The 26,288-nt window shown below is 38.0% G+C and overlaps 1 protein-coding gene across 1 annotated transcript in view; it reads left to right on the top strand.

Annotated features, from left to right (window-relative positions):
- The window catches only part of LOC107849277 (conserved oligomeric Golgi complex subunit 3), a 52,137-nt gene extending 28,919 nt beyond the window's left edge, over positions 1-23,218 (top strand). Inside the window, exons 22-24 of the mRNA XM_047400858.1 lie at positions 261-377; positions 19,774-19,866; positions 23,174-23,218. The gene's annotated coding sequence lies outside the window, so the exon portion shown is untranslated. The remainder of the gene's footprint in view (positions 1-260; positions 378-19,773; positions 19,867-23,173) is intronic.
- Positions 23,219-26,288: the final 3,070 nt, after the last annotated feature.

The following is a 26,288-nucleotide window of genomic DNA, read 5'->3' as shown; positions in this document are numbered from 1 at the left end:
CTCCTATTTTTAGTTGAATGGAACATCAGTTTAAGCCTTCAACTCTGAGCTTTGAACTGTGCATAACTGACCCTCGGGTATTTCTCAGTTATAATCAAAATATTGTCTCGTATCATCTCAAAGACATTGACGTCTCCTATTCTGTAATAGAATGGATCATCAATTTAAGCTTTCAAATCTCATGTTACATGTGCCAATTTGTTAGCTTTAGATTAATGTTTGATTGACTGGTACATTGTAAAACTTTTATAAATTTCCAGGAGCATCTAAGGCGGATTCTAAGGGGTCAGGCATCAATCTTTGACTGGTCGAGATCAACTTCATTAGCTAGAACTTTGTCTCCACGAGTTTTGGAAAGTCAAATTGACGCCAAGAAGGTATCTGCTCCATTTAGTTTACAGTAGTTTTCACTTGAGTAGCTTTTAGTATCAATGGATTGTAGTGATTTTTATTTAGCGCTCCCATCTCATTAAAAAGATTAATTTTCATGCATTTTGGTTGACTCTTCTGTATAAACAATTAAAGTATCACTTAATTAATCAATCTGCACCTAATTCCAAACTTGTTAGTATTGATGTCGTCATAATTTGTCAACTTTTATCCTAGACACCAATCTGCAACACACTCCTGGTTTGTCCCTACTTGGGACCGGATATGCTTTCTCAAAAGGTTATTTCACATAAGTGAATTTCAGTATAGAAAAGGGTTCACAGAAATTCATATAATCAATATAATATTCAACCTGTTGCAAAGTCATTTAACTTTTCTGTTGTCCAGTCTGTTCCACTATTCTTTGCTTAGTGCTACTATAGATTGGAGAGCAGTTGGAGCGTATTGCATAACTTACTAAATGTCGAATACCATAGCTCATTCACAAGATGTGATAAAAAGCTGCAAGGTGGAAAACACAATATTTGTCCTGAGGAAGACTAAATTTATCAACTCAGTGTTGGATGCTCTTCCCACTTATATGATGTCTGTTTTTTCCAATTCTTAAGGGAGTTAAAAAAAGTTAAGACAGGTTGAGGAGTGGTTTTCTTTGGCAAGGCAACAAAGTGAACAGAAGCATCAACCTGGTGAAATGGGAAGTACCAACCTTAAGCAAGAAGTAGGGTGGTATGTGCATTAAGAATCCGTGTCTGCATAATAAGTCTTCTCCAAAAATGGCGATGGAGGTTCAACATGGAGGATTTAGCACTATGGGGAAATTTCATATTGGAGAAATATGGAATGGAAAATCAATGGATTACAAAAGGAGTCAAAGGCCCCTACGGTTGTGGTATCTGGAGAATCAGTGGCAAGTTTTCTGGGACAAAGTGGAGATCACAGTGGATAATGGAAGCAAGACTGAATTTTGGGAGAATCAATGGGTTGGTGGTCCCAGTTTGAAGTCTACGCTACCTGTTCTATGTTTGTTAAGCCTCCAAAAAAATGCTAAAGATGATCAAGTCTCGAGTGAAGGTTGGAAAATTGAGTCTTACCCCAATGCTTCAGCTCCTGGGTACTTTTAGAGGAACTACTGTGTACTGAGACAAACTCAAATGGAGGTTGGACGGGAAAGGAGAATTTTGAGTCAAGTCTGTCTACTACAACATGGACCACATAAGTTATCAAAATGTGTCTTGACCTTGGAAGCTTATTTGGAAAGTCAAAGTTCCACCAAAGGTATCATGTTTTGTTCGGTTGGTGGTAAGGAAAGCATGCCTAACAAAAGATAAATTACAAAGAAGAGGTCTTCCGATTTGTTCAAGGTGTCTATTGTGTGGACAGGAAGGTGAAAGTAATGAGCACCTTTTCGTTCATTGCAAGACAACCATAAATCTGTTTCACATGTTCTTTAGTGTATTGAGGATAAAATGGGTTATGCCCAAATCTATGTTGGAGCTTCTCAGCAACTGGAAGAATGTGGGGAAGAAGCAGTAAAGAGGACTGGTGGCAGGTGATCCCTGCTTGCGTTTGGTGGACAGTTTGGAAGGAGAGGAACTCAAGACATTTTGAAGATACTAGCAATCCCATCCAGATAATTAGGTTGAATTGTCGTAGTTTTTTTTCTTTTTTTGGGTGTAAACAAAATATATAGGGGGAAATAGGAGAATTAGTAGATGTAATTGGCAATACATAAGCTTGTGAGTTTTGGGGTAGGAGACCTGTTAGAGAATTGGATTGGAATGTAGTGTCTATAAATAGGGTCTCAATGTAATAATTTAGAGACACAATTTTCAATAATATTTTCTCTATTAATTCTCACATGGTATCAAAGAGTTGGTGAGAAACTTTAGGAAAAAAAAAAAAACTAGTCACCGTCGTCAATTTCGGTGACTGATTTGTGCCATTTTTTATTTTGTGGGTTGTGTGAAAAATACACCACCACCAAGAGGATCGGAAAGCTCAGGCGACACAAACCCGACCAACACCACTGGAAAATCACCCTCCACGCCCTCCCATGCGCCTGCCGGAAATTCGGCAACATCAATCACATGCCAGCGCATGAAACTTCTCCGGTTAAATTTTTTTTGAGTGGTTCCTTTTTTGTTGCGGTCGCCGTTCTATTCCGATCCGACCACTTATTTTTTTGTTTAGATTCCGGCGACTTTTGAAAAATTCCGGCCATCGGAATTAGGGTTCCGGCGAAAACAAAAAACCTGCAAGTTCAAATTTCCAGATTTCCAGAACTGTTTCTTGGTATTTTCATGTCAAATTCCCAAGATATCGTTTGGGCATGATATTTTTTGGCTCCAAAAATATTGAAATTGGAATTTCAAGTCCTATGATTAAATCTGAGCCCTTAATGAGAAGATCCGAAAATCAAACGTCACAGTCCATGAAGAATCGATGAGGGGAAGGTCGATTTGGAAGATCGCGTCCTAAGTGTAGTTATTGTAAAAGGTTTGGACATACTCGTGGCATATGTTATTCTCGACCTAAGTGTAGTTATTGTAATATGCTTGGACATACTCGTGGAATATGCTATTCTTTACATGGTCGACCAACTAAAAATGCTCATTTTGCTCAGTCTAATCAACGGGTGTATTTATCTGGCAAGGAATATAATGAGTATCTTCAGTATCAAGCAAGTAAGCATATATTTCTACCAATAGCCTCAATCGCACAATCTCCTAGCTTTGGATCATGAGTTGTGGACTCAGGTGCTTCTGATCATATTTCTGGTAATAAATCACTTTTGTCTGATATTGTTTATTCACAATCTCTTCCAGCTATTACTTTAGCTAATGAAATTCGAACAGAGCCAACAGGAGTTGGACTAGCCAAACCCCTATCTTCTGTCACTCTAAACTCTGTTCTTTATGTCCTGGTTGTCCTTTTAATCTTACATGTGTTAGTCGTTTGACACGTGCCCTTGATTGTAGTATAACTTTTTTTAATGATTCTTTTCTAATGCAGGACCGCAAAACGGGACAAACAATTGGCATAGGACATGAATCACAAGGCTTTTACCATCTTACCTCTTCAAATTCCTTCACAGCATGCTCTGCTATAGATCCTCCCAACCTTATTCACAAACGTTTGGGACATCCTAGTCTATCCAAGCTACAAAAGATGTGCCTAGTTTGTCTAGTCTATCCACATTAGATTGTGAGTCATGTCAACTTAGTAAACACACCTGTGCTACATTTTCACGTAGTATTGAGAGTCGCTCAGAGTCTATTTTCTCATTAGTTCATTCCGATAGTTGGGGTCCTAGTAGAGTCAGTTCACCCTTAGAATTTCGTTACTTTGTTACTTTCATCGATGATTTTTCAAGATGTACTTGGGTTTACTTAATGAAAGATCGTTCCGAGTTTATTCTCCATATTCAAAAGTTTTTGTGCTGAAATATAAAATCAATTTGGTGTTTCTATTCGTGCTTTTCATGGTGATAATGCCTTAGAATACTTATCCTCCCAGTTTCAGGAGTTTATGACTCATCAAGAAATCATTCACCAAACATCATGTCCATACACCTCTCAGCAGAACGGTATAGCAGAGAGAAAAAATAGGCATCTCATTGAGACTGCTCGCACTCTTCTCATTGAATCCCATGTTCCACTACGTTTTTAGGGCGATGTGGTCCTCGCATCTTGCTATCTTATTAACAGAATGCCATCATCTTCAATCCAGAATAAGGTTCCCGATTCCATAGTATTTCTTCAATCACATCTCTACTCTATCCCCCCTCGTGTTTTTGGGACATGTTTTGTTCATAACTTAGCTCCAGGAAAAGATAAATTAGCCCCTCGTGCTCTCAAATGTGTCTTCCTTGGTTACTCTAGAGTTCAAAAAGGGTATCAATGCTATTCACCTGATATGGGTTGCTACCTTATGTCCGCTGATGTCACATTCTTTGAATCTCAACCTTACTATACATCTTCTGATCATCTTAATATCTCTGAGGTTTTACCTATACCTTCAGTCTTACCCACACCAATCTTTGAGGAATCTACAGTTACTTCTCCATCTCCAGCTACAGTGCCACCACTTTTGACTTATCACTGCCGCCCATGTCCAGTATCAGTCCCAGAGGATTCATGTCCTGCGCCTGACGCTTCCCCTACTGCGGACCTCTTAGTCAATCAGTTGCACTTCAAAAAGGTATAAGATCCACTCGTAATGCTAACCCACATTATACTTTCTTGAGTTATCATCGTTTGTCATTGCTCCATTATGCTTTTGTATCATCTTTGTCCTCTATTTTCATTCCTAAGACTACAGGTGAAGCACTTTCCCATTCAGGATGGAAACATGCTATGATTGATGAGATGCCTGCTTTACATACGAGTGGTACTTGGGAGCTTGTTTCCCTTCCTGCAGGTAAATCTACTGTAGGTTGTCGTTGGGTTTATACAGTCAAAGTTGGTCCAGATAGTCAGGTTGATCGGCTGAAGGCTCGCCTTGTTGCCAAAGGATATACACAGATATTTGGGCTTGATTATAGTGACACTTTCTCTCTCGTGGCTAAAATAGCATCAGTCCGTCTTTTTCTCTCTATGGCTGCTGTTCGTCATTGGCTTCTTTATCAGTTGGATATTAAGAATGCTTTTCTGCATGGTGATCTTGAGGAAGAAGTTTATATGGAGCAACCACTTGGTTTTGTTGCTCAGGGGGAGTCTAGTAGCCTTGTATGTTGATTGCGCAAGTCACTCTATGGTTTGAAACAATCCCCTCAAGCCCGGTTCGGAAAGTTTAGCACAGTTATTCAGGAGTTTGACATGATTCGTAGTGGAGCTGATTTATCGCCATTCTGAACCAAATCTGTGTATTTATTTGGTGGTTATGTTGACGATATAGTTATCACCGGCAATGATCAAGATGGTATCACTAACTTGAAGCAACATCTCTTTCAGCATTTCCAGACTAAAGACCTTGGCAGATTAAAATACTTTCTAGGTATTGAGGTTGCTCAGTCCAGCTCAGGTATTATTATTTCTCAACGCAAGTATGCTTTAAACATTCTTGAGGAAACAGGAATGATGGGATATCGACCCATTGACACTCCTATGGATCCAAATGCTAAACTTCTGCCAGGACAGGGGGAGCCACTCAATGATCCTGGAAGGTATAGACGGTTGGTTGGAAAGTTGAATTATCTCACAGTGACTAGACGTGACATCTCTTTTACTGTGAGTGTTGTAAGTCAGTTTATGACTTCTCCTTGTGATAGTCATCATTGGGATGCAGTTGTTCGGATTTTGCAATATATAAAGTCATCTCCAGGTAAAGGACTACTCTTCGAGGATCGAGGCCATGAGCATATCATTGGATATACAGATGCTGATTGGGCAGGATCACCCTCTGATGGACGTTCTACATCTGGATATTGTGTTTTAGTAGGAGGTAATTTGGTGACCTGGAAGAGTAAGAAACAAAGTGTGATTGCTCGATCTAGTGCCGAAGCAGAATATCGAGCAATGGCTGCAACAACTTGCAAGCTGGTTTGGATCAAACAATTGGTGAGAGAATTAAAATTTGGAGAAACTTGTAAGATGGAACTTGTATGTGATAATCAGGCAGCCCTTCATATTGCATCTAATCCAGTGTTCCATGAGAGGACCAAGCACATAGAGATTGATTGTAACTATGTGAGAGAAAAGATACTCTCGGGAGATATTGTTACAAAATTTGTGAAGTTAAGTGATCAACTTGCAGATATCTTCACCAAGTCCCTTACCAGTCCTTGTATTAATTATATTTGTAACAAGCTAGGTACATATGACTTGTATGCACCAGCTTGAGGGGGAGTGTTAGAATATAAATAGGAATAGCATATAGAATTCTACTTAGAAAGGGATTGTAATGTAGTGTCCTATTAGGATTAGGATTGGAATGTAGTGTCTATAAATAGAGTCTCAATGTAATAATTTAGAGACATAATTTTCAATAATATTTTCTCTATTAATTCTCACAAAACCCGTTATACTTTTGAATGTTTGTAAAGTTTGACAGACTAACACCTCCTTGGAAGCTGAGTTTTGGTTATTAATACATAGTTACCTTCTCCAAAAAGAAGAAAAGAAAAAAAAGACAAAGAAATCTAGGAAGCATATTGTTGTGGTTATTATTTATTTATATTTTAAGTAGTTTTATTTCTTATATATTTATATTTAAGTAGCTTTATTATTATTCTAGATAGGGTTTTGTGTTTCCTAGTTTCATAAGGATTAGGCTTTCTATTGATTATTTAGAATAGGGTGTTATGATTCCTAGTTTCATAAGGATTAGGCTTTTTATTGATGTATTAAGACTCCTATTTAAAGGGAGATGTGAGGAATAATACGTATGAATAGTTACATTCAAAAACAAGATGTTGGAATTCTCTCTTCCCAGAACTCTAAGGTTTCAACCTTCCTTTAACGAGCTGAAGAGATCGAAGTTGTTTCTTCTTTTGAAATGGAAGGTTTCAGCCTCCCCTTAACGAGCTGAATTTATCTACAAAAATAGGTCGATCTAGGATTCAAACAAAGGCAAGGGAAAGTCAACATCAATTGAGTCAGACTTTTCTGTTCATCGTCTTGTGACTCGATCCTTCGCCAAACATCATAACACATGTATTCTCACGCTTTGGATAGTGAGTGGGAATACATTGTAATTCAGATAATTAATGATGTCCGCCCCCCCCCCCCCCCCTCCCCCAACACTTTCTTTTGAGTTTTGAGAAGCTAACGTTTTTTGTATAACTGTTTGCTGCATAAAAACTGCAGTCATTCATACTTACAAGGGAATATAGAAAGATGTACTAAGCTATAACCTACTTACGGAGATATTAGGACATCAACAAAAGATTCTATATCTTCCATATATTCATGTTTACACCAAAAATAGAAAAGGGTCAGACACTTCATCTTCAGTTTCTGGGTAAAGCTATAATTGTCTTCAAAACACCTTTGATTTCTCTCTTTCCAAACTGTCCACCAAATGCACGCAGGGACAATATTCCATCTTTCTTTATGAGTGAGTTCTATATTTGTTTTAGCACTCGAACACATCAGGTGTATCTCTTGGCATGACCACATGATCCCTTTTAAATTAAGGAAAATTGTCCAAAGTTGTACAGTTAACTTGCAATGTAAAAAAGGATGGTTGGTTGTCTCTGATTCTTCTCTGTCTATATAACATCTAGAGCATAGGTGGAAGCCCCTTTTCTTAAGTCCTTCACAAGTTAGAACTTTTTTCCTCGCCATGAGCCAAGAGCTGCAAGCCACTTTGTGAGGAATTTTAACTTTCTAGATTAGTTTCCAGGGCCAACAACTAATCTGGTTGTTAGAATGATTACATTCTTTGTAAGCTGACCTGACTGAAAAGTCTCCCTTGTTTATCCACTTGCCATGTGTGTCTTCCTGGGAAGGCTGCATGTGTATTTACCCCCTTAAGTTGTTGGGCTAGGAAATCTGGGCCCAAAGGTTTAGAAGCTGGTGGCCTTTTAGTTGGGGAGGCATTCACACGTGGACAGTCACGTGTTTGACTATTAGGGTTTATTTGAAAATTAACCTCGTGCCCTGTCATGATGCTATCTTCTCAAGCCCCATCCCTTGTAAAGCTAGAACCCACTATTAACCGATGGTCTGAAGTTCTTTCCTTGCTTCCTTCGCTGGGAGAGAATCTGGCCGATAATTCACACCAGATTTGGATCGAGAAATTGATCCCTTCATGTTCTATGTTAATAGTCTTTGGAATTGTGTCTCCATTTCCTCTCACCAGAATTCTTGCCCATTTGAGGTGATTCCTCAGTTGGGTCTCTTCCTCAGTTCTTTGAATACATTTTGCGACCATAGATGCAACGGGGGTCCAACCAATCTGATCCAGACCTGTTCGATTGCTGCGGAGCAAGGGATCGATTCCATTGTTGGCGTCCACCATTATAGTCGGAGTCTGTGAAGTTTCGCCTCTCAAGATGTATTCAACAGTTGTTTTTGATGGGAAGTCGAAGAGAAATCGATTCTGCCCCATCTCGTAAATGTTCACTCTGTGGACGTGCTTCCATGTGCTGCTGACCCAACACCTAATATCTTGTAGGGTAGGGGTATCTGCTATTCCTCCAGGGAGGCAGCCAGCCGATGACGCTTCTCGAAAGAAGCTCATTTTGTGAAGAGCTGATCCCTTCAGAGATACGGATGATTTCATCTCTTTCCTGTGGCTTTTCCATCTCTCTTGTAGTCCATTTGTTTCTACTGACAATTTGAGTAGAGCAGTCCTTCCTCTGTCTTTCTAGAGAGTATTGTAAAAGGCTTCGCAGTTGAGCCATTAATGAACTTTGCAATTTCGTTAGCTATGTCCAGCCACCCTGTATTCAATGTAAGTTCAGGAATAATAATGACAGATTTTCTTTTGTTTTGCATGCGTACAATGCTTATATAACGTCCATGTCTGTTGAAATTTCTCGAGCAAAAGAACTCAAGAGGAGTATTCTTGATGCTTCCATCTTCTTACAAAACTCCTTTTCTCTTTGGAAGCGTCCTTCAGTGCAAAGCATAGCCATTCAATTGTCTTCTGACTAAAAAAGGTTCTTATCATGTTGCGTTCTCGTTCTGTCCAGTTGTAGTGAATCTCTGTACGAGACTCTTTCCTGGTGATATCATACGATTTGAAACCAACAAAAAAATAAATCACATTGTCTTCCATCTTTTCCAGCCAAAGGTTGTCTGATTATACACTTTGAGTTGACTTTTGTTGGTTGAAAATGTTAGAAATGGTTTAGCTTGGGGGATGTGCCTGAGAGCATTTTCTTACTTTTTCTCTTTTTCTTTTTTGTGTTATTTAAGCCCTTTTTAAATTGCTAGATTGTTATTGGTCATATGTTCAGAAACTTTTGCTCCCTTGTTCTGGACTACTGGACTTCTGGCACCACTGTGATCTTCCCTCCCTCCCTATTTTTGCTCTGTTGGAACTCTGTTTGTAACTAACTCCTTTCGTTAAGTTCTTTTTGATATCTGATCTTTTAGCTCTAACTTCCATTTTGAGCTCCTCCCTTTCATTTCAAGTTTAAAATCCCCAAAATATTACCTCGCGAGTGTAAACTACCCAAATACTTTACACGTATATGGCTAAAGGAATGATGCTTGAGAGCTTCTCCAAAGCATTGGTTCAGCATTGAAGATGTGGTTCTCTTGGAAGCTTCAGATTCTTTTTCTTAGCAAAAGGAATTGGCTCTTGTGTCATGGTTGAGATAAAACCTAATCTTATAAATGATACTAGCGGGATAAGATATCCTATAATACATATTTATCCTTCTATTTCACAGGCTAGTATCATATATTGACTTTCATGGGTTCTTTTTTCTCTATATAAATCTTAACCATGGTTTTGAGTGGTTTTGGTGTTGTTGTAATGATGCATAGACTGCTATTGATTCTTCCAATTCAGCAGGCGAGTATCATGTATGACTTTATGAAAACATTTTGGGCATCTTTTGTCCCATTACTTGGGGTGGGATATTTTCCTTATTGTTTGTGGATTTGTTTTTTTAAGATGAGTTAAAGGTTTCATTAAAGGAAGTACCAAGGGGATACCAAAACTTACAAGCTACAACATAGCTATATTGTATCAGTTACATTCCCCAAACTCCTATAAATTCCATAAGCTGATCTAAGTGTTCTTCTATATCTCCCTTACACCAAAATACAAATTTTGAAGACATCTATTCCTTAAAAAAAGCAAGGTGACTTCTTCGACTCTCAAAACCTAAGTTACTCGGACTCTTCACTTTCGGTGCTGCACCCATGTCGACATGACATGGGTGTGGGTGTGGGATCCATACCCGATCTGGTCAACCGATTTTGGGTACTTTAACCAAAATCGATTGGAAAAGTTCAGACAGATTTAAGAAATTTTGTAATCAAAACAAAAGCTAAGGTGATATTGAAGAAAATGGAATACCTTGTATATAGAAATTGTTATGTTATTACTTTTTCTTTTTATCTCCTTCCAAGATTTTCTTCTTGAACAATATTTTCTCCTCAAGTTTTTCATATAATTCTCATAATTTATGTTTTATAACTGTATTTTTAGATATTTAAATTATTTTTTGCCGAATCCCCGCGCCCGTATCCATTCCTAGATCCATATCCCTGAATCTTTAAATTGAGACCGTGAAGGATCCGACTTCTAGATCCATACCCGTATCGGACACCCGCACCCAGGTCCGAGCAACTTAGCTCAAAACATCACTTATTTCTTTCCAATCAAATGGTCCAAAAGATGCATAGAGGGTATGTGTGTGTTCGGTATGAAAGAAATTTTCCCGGAAAATAAGTAAGTTTCTTACTTATTTTCTTGTGTATGGTATTTAAGTAAAAAATTAATCTTAAAAGCATTTGTATATAATCTACACAAATACTATGGAAGGTGAGGTGGGGGCTAGGGGTGTGAGGTGGTTGGGATGAGGGCTATGAGGGTGGGTGGGAGATGAAGTATGTTAGAGGGTTGGAGAATACAATCAGTGTAAAATGTCACCTATGAAACTTGTTTTTTCTGACTCCTACTTGGGAAGTCATTTTCCTCATTTTTAAGGAACTCGTTTTCCTAGAGAACATTTTCCAAAATTTTTGAGCAATAGAACATGGGAAAATTAATACTAGAAAATGTTTTCCTCACTAAACATACCCATAGTTAGGGGGTGTGCATCGGTCAGTTCGGTTCAATTTTGTGCATTATCGGTTCGGTTTATCGGTTTTCGGTTTGTAAACACGCTAAATTGATAACCGAACCAATAAGATATTCGTTATCGCTTTTTGGTTAATCGTTTTTTTGTCTTTATCTATTCGGTTTTCGATTTAACCGATAAGAAAATACTCCCTTAATTTTTCTTTACTTTCTTTTATACTTTTACATTTGTTCTACACTATCTTCATGTATAAAGTCTACTCAAATTAAAAGAACTAAGACAACAACTATAATATACAAAAGACAATAAGGTATGTATCTATCTAAAACCACTATTATATAAGTGCGAGTAAAAGTACAATTTTAATATAATCTTATTGGGTTCACGGTTTAACCATTAACTAAAATCTTAAAACCGAAAATTGAATCGATAGCCCAATAAAAAGATTTACAAAACCGTTAAAAAAATCGTTAACCCAATAACTCAATACCAATAAATCAATAACATTTTTATCGGTTCGGTTTATCAGTTGAATCGATTTTTTCACACCCCTACCCAAAGTCTTTTTGATTTTCTTCCGATCTTCCTGACTTTTTGAATTTGCCAACATATGAATAAATCTTTTACACTCACGCACTCTGTTAAAATGTGAGTAGGAATTGAAATAATATATAGAATCCTACTTGGATAAAGATTATAATGTCAGTGTCCTAATTGGGAAAGGAATCTAATGTTTGTCTATATATAGTCTCAATGAAATAATTTAGATACAACAATTTAATACTATTCTTCTCTTGTATTTCTCACATGATATTAGAGCATTGGTAAGAAATGTAGGGAAAGAAAACTCAGTCGCCAACTGTCAGATTTTTTGGCAATTGTTTTTTTGTTGATTTAGACCTTTTCTTCAGACCTCATTATTGTTTATTGTTGCTTTTAAGTCGAATCATATTGTGAAATTAGAAATTTGTAGTCAAAACCTTTTCGGCAACATATTTTAATTTTTTTTTGCTCGGTTTAGTCCTATGATTAAGTTTGAACCCTTATTGAGGAGATCAAAAAATCAAACGTCACAATTTATATAGAATCGATGAGGGGGAGGTCGTTTTGAAAGATCTCGACCTAGGTGTACTTATTGTAAAAGGCTTGGACACACTCGTGACTTATACTATTCTTGATCTAAGTGTAGTTATTGTAGTAGGCTTGGATATACTCATGGAGTATACTATTCTTTGCATGGTTGACCACCTAAAAATGCTCATATTGCTCAGTCTAACACCGCATGTAATTAATGGGTGTATTTATTTGAAAAGGAATATAATCAGTATCTTCAGTATCGAGCAAGTTAGCGGATATCTCGACCAGTAGCCTCAACTGCACAATCTCCTACCTTTGGATCATGGGTTGTGAACTCTGGCGCTTCTATTATATTTCTTGTAGTAAATCACTTCTATCAAATATTGTTTATTCACAGTATCTTCCAATCGTCACTTTAGCCAATGATAACCAAATCAAAGCAAAAAGAGTTGGACAAGCTACTCCCTTATCCTTTGTCACTTTAAATTCCGTTCTTTATGTCCCTGGTTATTCTTGAGTGCAAAAGGGATATCGTTGCTACTCACCTGATCTTCGTCGGTACCTTATGTCGGCTACCTTGTGTTGGCTGATGTCACATTCTTTGAGTCTAAACCTTACTTTACATCTTTTGATCCTGATCATCATAACATGTTTGAGGTCTTATCTATATCGACTTTTGAGGATCCTATCGCCACTTTTACATCTCCATACGTAGTACCACCAGTTTTACCTACATCGACTTTTAGGAATCTACAATACCTTCTACAACTTCATATGTAGTGTCACCACTCCTGACTTATCATCATCGTCCATGTACAACATAATACGTGGATGATTCCCGTCCTGCACCTGACCCTACACCTACTATAGACTTGTTTCCTCTAATTGCACTTCGAAAAGGTTTACAGTCCACTCCTAATACTACCCCTCATTATACCTTTTTAAGTTATCATTGCCTATCATCATCGCATTATGGCTTTATATCATCTTTTTCCTTTGTCTCCATCCCCAAGTCCATAAAAGAAGCACATTCTCATCCAGGATGGCTACAGGCTATGATTGACGAGATTTCTGTTTTATATTCGAGTGGTACTTGGAAGCTTGTTCCTCTCCCTTCAGGTAAATCAACTGTTGGTTGTCGCTGGGTTTATGCAGTGAAAGTTGGTTTGGATGGCCAAATTGATCGACTTAAGGCTCGCCTTGTTGTCAAGGGGGTACACTCAAATATTTGGGCTTGATTATAGTGATACTTTCTCTCCCGTGGCTAAAATAACATCTGTTTGTCTTTTTTTATTCATTGCTATTGTTTCGATACTGACCTTGTTTTTAATTGGATATTAAAAATGTTTTTCTCCATGGTGACCTTGAGGAGGAAGTTTATATGGAGCAACCTCCTGGATTTGTTGTTCGGGGGGATTCTAGTCTGGTGTGCCGATTGCGTCGGCCATTTGATGCTCTAAAACAATCTTCTCGAGCCTGGTTTGGAAAGTTCAACACAGTAATTCAGAAGTTTGACTTTGACATGATTCGTCGTGAAGCAGATCACTCTGTGTTTTATCGACGTTCTAGTCCAAATCTATGTATTTATTTGGTGGTTTATGTTGATGATATCGTTATTACCGACAATGATCAAGATGGTGTCATTTGTTTGAAGCAACTCCTCTTTCAACATTTCCAGAGGTTGGCTGATTGAAGTATCTTTTAGGTATTGAAGTTGCTCAGTCCAGATCAAGTATCGTTCTTTCGCAACGCAAGTATGCCTTAAATATTCTTGAGGCGACAAAAATGATGGGATGTAAACCTATTGGCACTCCTATGGACAGGACAGGGGGAGCCACTTAATGATCCTGGAAGATATAAAGATCTAGTTGGTAAGTTGAATTCTCTCTCAATGACTAGGCCTGACGTTTCCTATCATGTGAGTGTTGTAAGTCAGTTTATGGATTATCCTTGTGATAGTCATTAGGATGCAGTTGTTCGCATTGTGCGATATATTAAGTCAGCTCCAGGTAATGGTTCACTCTTCGAGGATTGAGGTCATGAGCAGATAGTTGGATATATAGACGCTGATTGGATAGGATCACCTTGCGATAGACGTTCTATATCCGGATATTGTGTTTTAGTAGGAAGTAATTTGGTGTCCTGAAAGAGTAAGAAACAAAGTGTGGTTGCTTGATCTAGTGCAGAATTAGAATATCAAGTAACGGGGATAGCCGCTTGTGAGCTAGTTTAGATTAAACAGTTGTTGAGATAGTTAATCAAGCGACTCTTCATATCGCATCAGATTTGGTATTCCATGAGGGGACTAATCACATTGAAATTGATTGTCACTTTATGGGAGAGAAGATACTTTCCCGAGATATTGTTACAAAATTTGTAAAATCTAGTGATCAGCTTGCAGATATTTTCACCAAGTCCTTCACTGGTCCTCGTATTAATTACATTTGTAACAAGCTCGGTACATATATAACTTATATGCACCAGCTTGAGGGGAGAGGTAGAATACGAGTAGGAATAGGAATAGTATATAGAATGCTACTTGGAAAAGGATTGTAATGTCGGAAAAGGAGTCTAATGTTTGTCTATAAATAGGGTCTCATTTAATAATTTATATACAGCAATTCAATAATATTCTTCTCTTATGTTTCTCTCACACTCCACTCATGTTCTGAAAAAGATTACCCTATGCACTCCACTCATGTTCGGAAAAAGATCCCAAATTTGCTATATATGGCTGCAATGCCAAAAGAGATGTTTTCCAAATTCCCCGAACTTCTCTAATAGCATCTGCTGCACAAAGGAATTCCTCTTCTTTTCAACATGTCCCGAGTTAAAGCATGCTTCCTAAGTTGCAATCCGACCAAAGCAGGCAAATTTAAGAGGTGCTAAAGACTTCCACGACATTTTCCAAGGGCAATGCAAGTTCCAATGGCCTATTTGGCTCCACATTAAACTATAACGACTCTTTGCTGAAAATTTCCCATCCTTGCTAGCAATCCAAATCTGTTAATCCACCCTGTTACCATCAAGGATCACAGGTTCCAAAAAATATAGAAGCTGACCAATTTCATCAACCTCCCAATTATTGAAGTTCCTTCTGAAATTAAGTCTTCACTCCTTAACTGTATGACGTTCTGCTACCTTACAATTTCTGTTACTGATTAAGCTATAGAATGGAGGGCATTTGTTCATCAACTTCTATTGCCCCAGCCAAACATCTGTCCAAAACCTGATTCTACCACCATCACCCACTTTCAATGTGATGAAATTTTGGAATTCAAGCCAAAAAAAAAAGGGCACCACGGTACGCTAAAGCTCCCGCTATGCGCAGGGTCTGTGGAAGGGCCGGGCCACAAGGATCTATTGTACGCAATACAATTCTATGCTTCCATACTCCAGTTTGTTAAGTCACAGAAATTACACCCAAGTGTCCAGAGTTCTCTCCCATATCATGTGTCCAGTAATCGTCCATAGTTCCTCTCTAGTATCATGGTATCTCCATAACCACTTCCATAACAGACTTTTATTATGGAAATTAATTTTTTTCACACCTAATCCCCCACCTTACCTAAGGCATCCATAGGCCCTGAAAATGCGACTTGTTATGCTTATAAGGGTCTTCCCATTTGCCTTCAACCCTGCCTTTTGAGGAAGAGGCTGCTAAGGAGGGGCTTCCAAACATAATGCCTCCATGGACGGGCGACATGCTCCATTCTTAGTATTGTACAAGGGATTCCTTGGATAAGTTGAAAAATGCTCAAAAATTCCTTTCATTTCTCTTTGTTATAATCTCCTGCAAGTTCACCGGATGAACATTTATCTTTCCATAATGCCCTTCCCGAGGAACTAGCTTCTAATGTTTTTAAAGGCGCTCTTAAGCCCTGAAGTGAGGCTCAAAAAGTGTTGAGTCTTCGCCTCGCTTTATGTGCATTGCAGTGTCGTCAACAAGGTTCTGAGGCATTCTTCTCCTTGCCCGTGATCCTCGTCTAAAAACAACAACAACAACAACAAACCCAGTGTATTCCCACAAAGTGAGGTTTGGGGAGGGTAAAATGTACGCAGTCCATGCCACTACCTCCGAAAAAGTAGAGAGGTTGTTTTTGATAGACCCTCGGCTCAGGCTAGAGAATAGTACACAAAGTCGTAGTGAAACATGAAGCAGGATGAATGACATAACATAAATAAGGAATAATCAATAATAAAATAGGTATCATAGAAATACAAAATAAGAGAAATGAGTAATTCGAAATAAGAAATGAGAGATAGGACACCCACCTTGTAGTAACATACATCCACGGACCAAAAACACCCACCACACACAAACTCTACTGACTAGAGGCTCCTACTAATAGATACAATCCTATGCTTACTAACTCGGCTACACAAGAGCTCTCCTAACATCTTACTACAACCCACACACACACTAGCTTTCTACCCTTATCCGCGACCTCCACACCTTCCTATCTAGGGTCATGTCCTCAGTAAGCTGAAGCTGCTCCATGTCATGTCTAATCACCTCCCTCCAGTATTTTTTCGGCCTACCTCTATTCCTTCTAAAGCCATTCAAAGCTAACCTCTCGCACCTACGAACTGGGGCATCCGTGCCCCTCCTCATCACATGCCCAAACCATCTCATCCTTCCTTCTCGCAACTTGTCCTCCACCGAAGCCACTCACATCTTTTCCCTGATAGTCTCATTCCTAACTTTATCCCCTCTAGTACGTCCACACATCCAACGCAATATTCTCATTTTCGCCACCTTCAATCGTTGAATATGGGAGTTCTTGACTGGCCAACACTTCGCTCCATACAACATGGTCGGCCGGACTACCACTCTATAGAATTTGCTTACAGAATTTGCCTTTAAGCTTAAGGGGCACCTTCTTATCACGCAACACTCCTGAGGTGAGCCTCCACTTCATCCAACCTGCTCCAATACGTTTTGAGACATCCTCATCAATCTTGCCATTCCCCTAAATTATAGACCCAAGATACTTAAAACTATCCCTCTTACAAACATCCTGGGAATCCAACTTCACCACCACTTCGTCCTTCTGACTCGAGTCACTAAACTTGCATTCCATATATTCTGTCTTGGACCTACTCAACCTGAACCCCTTAGATTCAAGGGTTTGCCTCCAAACCTCCAGTCTTTTATTCACACCCTCCCGCGTCTCATCAATCAGCACTACATCATCCGCAAATAACATATACCAAGGCACCTCACCTTGAAACTCCGCGTCAACACGTCCATCACTAATGCAAACAGAAAGGGGCTAAGAGTCGATCCCTGATGCAACCCTGTCTCGACCGGAAAATGCCCCGAGTCTTCTCCCGCCGTCCTCACCCGAGTCTTTCCTCCATCGTACATGTCCTTAATAACTCTGATACGCCACCGGGACCCCTCTCACCTCCAAGCATCTCCAAAGAACCTCCCTTGGAACTTTTTCATACGCCTTCTTCAGGTCGATGAACACCATGTGCAAATCTAAAAAGGCAACACTAAATAATTGATATTTTACTTTATCACAATTTTTTAAAAAATTTCCTTGTTCATATATTTGTCATTCATGCATATTATTATTAAGCTTGAACTAAACATATATATGTATATATACATCTACAGAAAAGGGACAAATATAGTCCCGAACTATAATAAATGGTACGTATATTCTCTCCATCATACTTTAGGTACACATATGCCCCTATCGTTAATGAAATGGTACGTATATGCCCCTCACACTAATGGTAGGTGTATATATATACCCAAAGTATGGCGGGGGTATATACATACCATTTATCATAGTTTGGGGTATATTTGTCCCTTTTTAGTTTTAATTTTTTAATCTCAAATAATTAACCCAAACCCACTACCGACCCAATAAGCCCACTACCCGATTTGGTCTCAATTAAAATCGAATAGACGCCTATCTAACATACGCATTTTTCCCACCCCTATAACTATATACACACACAATACAGTAACACCCACTACTACTAATTTTTTTTTTTTAAAAAACATTAACCCATAACACCCAAAACAACACCAAGCAAATTGAACCCCTCACGTTTCAATTTCCTGTGAAATTTTACGCACCACCAATCAACACCACATAGCCATCTTCTCCGTCAAATTGGAAACACCCCACTGGCCAACCATCGCCGCACTCCTAGCTCTGGCCTACTCTCCACTCCCTCCAATCAGTAAACTCGAACTAGCAGTAGTGACCAATCACTGCAATTTGATTGGGGTTCACATTTAAGAGAAAAATAGAGGGAGTTAGGGTTTGGAACAAAATATAAAGGTCGAATCGAGTTGGTTTGAAATCAGGTTTGATGGGTTTATTGGGTCGAGTAGTGGGTTTGGGTTAATTATTTATGATAAAAAAAGTCAAAACGGAAAAGGGACAAATATACTCCCGAACTATAATAAATGGTACATTTATACCCTCCGTCATACTTTGGGTACACATATGCCCCTACCGTTAGTGTGAGGGGCATATACATACCATTTCACTCTCGGTAGGGGCATATGTGTACCCAAAGTATGACGGAGGGTATATACGTACCATTTATCATAGTTCGGGGGTATATTTGTCTCTTTCACGATACATCTATATGCACGTTTATATACACCTACATGCACATCCACATGCACATGTATATACATATATATACATGTATATACTTATATGTACATATACATGTATATATTAGTTTTTTTCTCCCTTTGCGGCTTTTTTCATTTAAGCCCACGCGTTATTTGCGCTTTGCACTTAAACCTCAACGTATTTTGCAATTTTTACTTTCAATAACACTTGCTTCTCATGGAATTCATCTTCCATTCTACACAGCCAGGGATGGGAGGAAAGTGACATTTAAGTGCTTAGTTTTCTTATGTTGGGTAAATTCAGTCTTGACGGGTGTTTCTAGTATGCCGTACAGTTTTATTTCTTCTTAATATTTGGTTTTCTTGTTCTTCTCCTGTCATTTTTCTTAGTTATTCATGAGCTCCATAAACTGTTCTTTTTTTGATAAATCAAATAAATTATATCAATTTATGCCAAATCGGAGTTCCATCAACATTATCTGTGATATGTACTATAGCCATCTGTGAAATTCCTAGATGTATCTATTGCAACAAATATGTGAATTCTCAAGATCATAAGTTTCTTAAAATTGGCTTTGGGCTGGTATTCTATATCAATTGTTCTGCCAAGGAAATACCTTCTTCATCATAGTTCTATGGCAAATAAAACCACTTATTTGCTAATATTTCTGATGTCCCTTTCTTTTCCTTTGTCATCATAGTTTTTAAAGTTAGGTACAGGGCTAAGGGTGGTAAAACCGGTTGGCGTTCTCCTCTTTGTCCAGTTATGCTTGATGATTTGTTATCCATCCTTTCATAGTTCACCTTCTGCTTGCCCTCTTCCTTTTCTCTGAAACAAGGAAATCAACATTTACATGGAAAGATGCAACTTTATCAACCCTTATCTCTGGAAAAATTTGGGCTGGGTGAACTAGATGGTAGATGGCTATATAAATGATGAATAGAAACTTTTCAAAGTTTAATTTATGGTAAAAAGCTTCTTTGAATGCAGGAATTGGAGAAAAGCCTGAAAACTACTTGTGAGGAATTCATTATGTCAGTGACTAAGTTAGTTGTGGAACCATTGCTTTCTTTTGTGACAAAGGTTAGTTCTGTTTTCCATTTTTGTCTTTTGATCTTTCTTTATTTGTAGGAACAATCTTTCCACATTTTCAACTTTGTTCTTTAAATAGTTAACGATTTCTGTTGGGGTACCTTATCTTCTCTAGGGATGGCAATGGGGCGGTGCGGGTTTTAGGCTATGTGGGGCGGTGCGAATTTTAGACTATGTGGGTGCGGAGCGAGTGTAGGTTAAGTAGTTTTTTTTTAAATGATGCGGGGCGGGTTGCAGGTATATGCGGGTTTAAACTAAAAAAAAGCTACTTAATATTATTTTCGTGAATCTACCTAAAATTATATGTATTCTTCACTTAAAATTTTATGATACTTAAAATGACATGTACAACACTACAAATAAACAATTTTATAACTTCTTAAATTTCTTTATTCATCTTAATGAAAATTTGATACTTGATCATTACTTGTACATGTGATACTTTTCTGATAGTTTGTTAGTGAAAAGTGATATATTAGAAATTGGTTGTTATTACTTCCTAGTTTGAAAATATCATGGTTTTCAGTGGAGTTAGAAATTTTCCAAACAAGAAAAAAAACAAAAACGTGGGGCGGTGTGGTGCAGGTATGTGCGGATATGAGTGTGGGGCGGGTTTAAAGGTGATGCGGGGCGGTTTTAAAATTTGCAGGTTTAGAAAAAACCCTCACCGCACCATTGCCACCCCTAATCTTCTCCCAATGAAGAACATTTTCTCCATCCCATGTATCTCATTCGTTAAAAGTGTCACTTTTCACTATTTAGTATTTATAAATAATTAATTGAGTTATCACCGACTTTTAGGTGCTCAAAAGCTGCCGTCTCCTTGTATACTTTCTTCTTCTTTCATACATTTCTATATGATTCATTTACTGCCATATTTTTCTCGTCTAATTTTGATATTGACTCTTATCAGCTGTCTATAGCTTTGACATCAGAGTTTGGGAAATATTACCTATGTCCTTTTTTGTTTTATAACTGCGATTTGAAACAGTTGTAGCTTTGTAGTTTTTTTAATAAATTAGGTAAACAGTTTCATTAATCACAAGGCCAAAACGGCCATATACAAGTGGTATACCAAAAGGTAAAGAACCTACAAAAAGATATGGTTCTCTACAAAAGACACTCAATCCTCTACACATCTCGGATTTGCGAAGGATAATCAGGCGGCCAAATTTCTTCAAGGAGGAAGGTGGCTAGGTGGTAGTTTTCTTAAAGCTAGAAGGGTGGGTGGAGCATGATGTGTGTATAGATCCACGGTATGCCGGTGACTCTATCGCTGTAAACTTGGTGGATTTTTCGACACACTTGTGATGTAAAGATCCAGTCAACAAGGTTGGAGAGCTTTGTGGGGGATTTATTAAAGTTGTTTATCGTTTGCATGAAATGACCAATGTAAGAATTGTAATGAGGAAGGTGGGAAGGGGCCTGTTTTATGGTGGTTGATGATGGCATATCCTTATTTGAACAAAAGGAAATAGGCGTATTATTTTCTGGAAGAAAAACTAGGACCTTTTGACGATCCATGACAGGCTTTGTGACGGGATTTAGAATTTAGATATGATCTGAATTTTGTCCAGTGCTGCTGTTGTTGGAGGACGGGTAGGTGAGAGTGGCAGGGAATGTGGAGGGTGGAAGCAGGGAAGGATCTGTGGTGGTCTTACCTCTGATGGGTAATAGGAAAGGAATTGACAAAGAGTTTGAATTGGAGAGGATGAGAAATTATTGAAGTGGGTTGAACACCATGAAGTTTCAGATTCAAATCCCAATAGAGACAAAACACTAGTTGATTTCAACAGCCTTGGTGGACAGAGTCTAAGTTGCTCGGACTTGGGTGCGGATGTCCGATACGGGTGCAGATCTAGAGGTCGGATCCTTCATGATCTAAATTTTAAGATTCAGGGTAAAAATAATTCAAATATCTAATAATAAAGTTATAAAACCTAAATTATGAGATATTATGTGGAAAACTTGAGGAGAATGGTGCTAATGCAGCCAATGGTTATGTGAAGGATGCTTGACTAGTTGGAGGGGGAAAACAAGGAGGGGGCTCTTCGGGTTTACATAAACAATCAAGTAAGAGGGATCTTCTGAAATTTTATAATCAGCACTATTTTATATATAACACAAGAACACACCAACGTGAATTCTGTAATTTAGGTAACTAGCTACAAATACCACCGGTTATCTATAAGTTAGGTCACTAGCTTCAAATACTATCAGCTATTTTTAATTAGACGGTGCTGATTCGTTACTAGACATCATAAAATCCTTGTAAATTGAAATAGGACATACTTTTGCTTTTTTGGAATCTGTAAATATGGCTAGCATCAATAGCCTTTTTGCTGATTTTATACAATGCAACCCTCTTTTTTTTTCAAAAAACCATCAGTAATTTAATTAGCACAACTGCACTCAACATTGTCTATTTTTGCATTTTTTGGTTTGGGGTTGGGGTTGGGGAGTTGATGTGATACGAGCACGGTTAGCTTGGAGCACATTAGGAGGGGCTTCCACATATGGATGATAGCTTGGATCCCGGAGGAAGCCATGGAGCAACAAATACCCAGCATGGGTGATCAAGATGTCATTTGGGCAATCAAGAAGGCCCTTTTGGGTTATTTCCTAAACAGTCACTTTGAGCTATTTTGTAATAGGCTATTTTTTTGTAAAGGCAATAACTATAGATAGCTGCCTTAGCCATTTTCTTTTGTAGTTTATGATGAATTGAGAGCTTTGAATCTTGTAGTAGAATTCTCTAGGTGAAACCTAGCATTAGTATAGTTCGTAGTTGATAATCGTACATCGAGTGTCTAAGGTTAAATTGCCCGTGTTGACTTCTTCTAGCTTAATCAATCATCGAGTTTCCTTGTTTGTGGATTCAATTTGGTTTTCTTGTCTTTGATTGGGATCGAATTTATTGTTTTGTGATTGGATTCAATTGAGAGGTGAAGGTATAGAGCCCTTTGTTGCTCACAAATCCGATCGAATTTTGATAATGCCACATATCCTTTTGTTTGTTTCAATTTTCCGCATTTTGATTCCAGTTTCTGATTAGGATCGTTATCATGATGGCCCCTCACTATCTCTATTGTGAATCAATTTCATTGGTATATGACCTGAGAAGTATTACTGAGGGACATGGGAAACAGTAATGGTACTTATAATCAGAGGTTTGAATGCGGCCATGAGCCAAATTTGTAGAGTCAAGATCTGATGTTTTTATGACCTTGTAGATTTGTTCATTTCCTTATGAATCTTCTTTTTAAGGTTTTAACTATTTGTATGAAATGTCTAAAAGGTTACGGCTGTTAAAGTTGCATTATCTGGTAATCAAAATCAAAAAGTGGAGTCTGGGATTGCAAAGCCACTCAAGGATCATGCTTTTGCTTCACCAGAAAAGATTGTGGAGCTTCTTCAGAAGGTAAACAGATAGATAAGCTTATCTTTTGTTGAATTAAACAAAAAAACCTTTGTGCAACTTTGATTTTGTTTTACACAAATGGCTGAATGAATCAAAATAACCAAACCAATCAATTTACTGGTTTTTAATAAACATACATCATGCCTGCTGATCTTTTATTATTCAATCAATGTTTCCCTTTCTTTCGATTTACATGCTGATCCATTTATTTGGCACAGGCCAGCACAGCAATAGATGAAGATTTGCCTAGGGTATTGGCAAAAATGAGGCTCTATCTGCAGAATTCATCGACACGTGCAATACTTTTCAAACCCATTAAGTAAGATCTTTTATGCAGTTATATCGTAATAAAACTTGTTTATCTTTTAATTCCTTCCACTTGTGAGAAGTAAAGGCACAGGAAAATATTATTCTATTGTGTAAACTACATTAAGACAATGAGCCCTTACATTACAATCCTTTTACATGTAAGACATTACATACCGAGCTTGTTACAAATATAACTAGTACAAGGACCAGGGAGGGACTAGATGAAAATATGTAAAAGCTGATCATTTGATTTCACAAACTTTGTAACAATACCTTCTACGAGCTTAAGTTGCTCGACCTTGGGTGCGGGTGTCTGATCTAGAGGTCAGATCTTCTTGATTTGAATTTTAAGCTTCAGGGGTATTGATCCACTTATGGATATGGGTGCAGGGATTCGGCTAAAAACAATTCAAATATCTAAAAGTAGAGTTACAAGTTCTCATATCTGTGTTCATTCCCAGCATAATCTTGATGCTGAAATGTCTTCCCTAATGAGAGCCAACTTGTTGAAATGTTTGTCCCAGTTTCCCTCCTCTATGTATTTATATAGTCACAATAAGCTACAGCCTATGCATAGGTGGCGTGCCAGAAAATTTAACTGATGACAATGGCTTTCTACACGAGTGACCTAATTATTAAGGAAATATACAAACAACACACATTTATTTATTTGGATTATGTGGGTTAAGGTGAAAACGTCATTTGTATTGTTGCAAATTCTATATTTTGTACTTCTAATCATTTAAAAGGATTCACAGCCTCCAAATCCTTTTTCATATTTGTGCAGGACTAATATATTGGAAGCACACGTGCAAGTGCTATCCCTTCTGAAAAAAGAATATACACCTGAGGATAGACAAGACTTTGTCAAAATGATTTCAGTGCAGGATTTGGAAGCTAAACTGGATAAGTTTCTATAATGAGCTTCTGTTATAGAAACTCATCATTTAGCGCTTATGTAAGGCTTCTATGATGAGCTCCCAAAGCATTGCTTCCAAATTTATTGTGGAGGTTCCAGGAACTTGTTGGCATGGTGGAAGGGTTTAATGCTAGTGCAATTTATACAGCGATCCTATGGCGATTATAGATCATACATGTAAAGCCTTATTGAAGGTACAGCTTAAAGAGTAGGCTTGGGATTTGTCATCAGAAGAAGAATTTCCCATAGATTCCCTCAGGCTGTGAACAGAACTCCTGTGCACTACTCTTTGCTGTGGTAACATTCAATTCACAGTAGTAGCTAGTAAGTAAATTTGAAGTTTATGATTTGTGCGATTGGTGTCCGATTTGGGGCTTTCATCACTTTATTCTTCTCGTACTTCATGTAATCGTCACTGTTGATACAGATCCAAGGTTTTACCGCCACTTGGTTAATTTTATTACTCCCTCCACTGTACTTTACTTTTGAGACATGTCATTAGCATTTGTGTAGCTATAAAATAAGCTTTGGAGAGTTGGGACATGGAAGTAAAAGCCCTAAATGTTAAACCCTGCACTTTTTTTTCAATGGAATAAAAGCATTTTGTGATGTTGGATAATCACTGATGATATATGCGATACAATTTCCCTCTTCAGCGGTACGGTGTCAGCATGATCTCGTTCACGGATTTCAGGGCATTTACCAAGTGTATATGTTTCTGCTCTAACAAAGAGCTCCAGTAGCAATAGTAGCCCTTGTGTAATAGTAAGTGGTAGTGAGAACACAAAAGATGTAATTGTGATACCAAGCGTTCTAATCAAGCAAGCAATCAATGATAGCCATCAAAGCAAGCTCTTCATTAAGAAAATATGTGAATCTTTTTTTTTTCCGACTATAAGATGTGTAGTACATACTACTAGGGTGATTGATGATATAGTCAACTCTTAGGTTCTAAATATGAAAATATTATGGATTGGTATAGGTAGAGGATCTGATTATTTAGCCAAAGACGTGTGGAAGTGTAACCACCCTACGATACATGATGTTGTGCATTCAAATAGCCTAATAATGCTAGAGCGATCTTGGTGTAAGTATTGTGAATGAGACTTGGGAAAGGTATTTGCCTTGATCGAAGAGATAAGGGGCATTAGCACGAGCAATGTGTAGTCATTAGGAGCTAAAAGGAAGGAAATGTGTCACAAACATAAAGAGTTCATTACTTGATTAGATCAAAGGTCACGATTAAAGCTAGTGACAATTATTAGATCTGATGGTCGAGAATAATTCAACTTACTATAACAACCTTCGGGGGGAGGGGTGCACCGGGTCAGTTTGCGATTTGGTAATTCTATTACTCCGTCATCTCTATCCTCCTCCTTCTAGTATCCCATCCTTCATTTTCTTACCCTAGTTCTCCATGGCTGACGCTCAAGCTACAGAGTTGTATTGCTAGCTCAATTGTAATCATTAAGTTGAATTAATAAAATTGAAAATCAATTCACACTTCATTTCTCAATTACAACATTATTCCTTTCATTTTCAGATAATAACAGTTGTTATTAGAGCTCATTTTCGACAAAATGATAATAATAGAAGCACAATTTAAAGCAACTGAAGACTTTAGCTAAGAAACTGGATAGCCAATTACAGAATTACATTGAGGCCAATGACTCGAGGATGAATGAATTGAACAAGAAGTTAGACACCCTGATGGAGTAATTTATTTCGGTTAGCTCAAGATGGAATCCTTGGAAGCACACCAAG

This window comes from Capsicum annuum, chromosome 1, assembly GCF_002878395.1.
Source record: "Capsicum annuum cultivar UCD-10X-F1 chromosome 1, UCD10Xv1.1, whole genome shotgun sequence".
In the NCBI taxonomy this organism is placed as follows: domain Eukaryota; kingdom Viridiplantae; phylum Streptophyta; class Magnoliopsida; order Solanales; family Solanaceae; genus Capsicum; species Capsicum annuum.
This window is presented reverse-complemented; position numbering and strand designations above follow the sequence as displayed.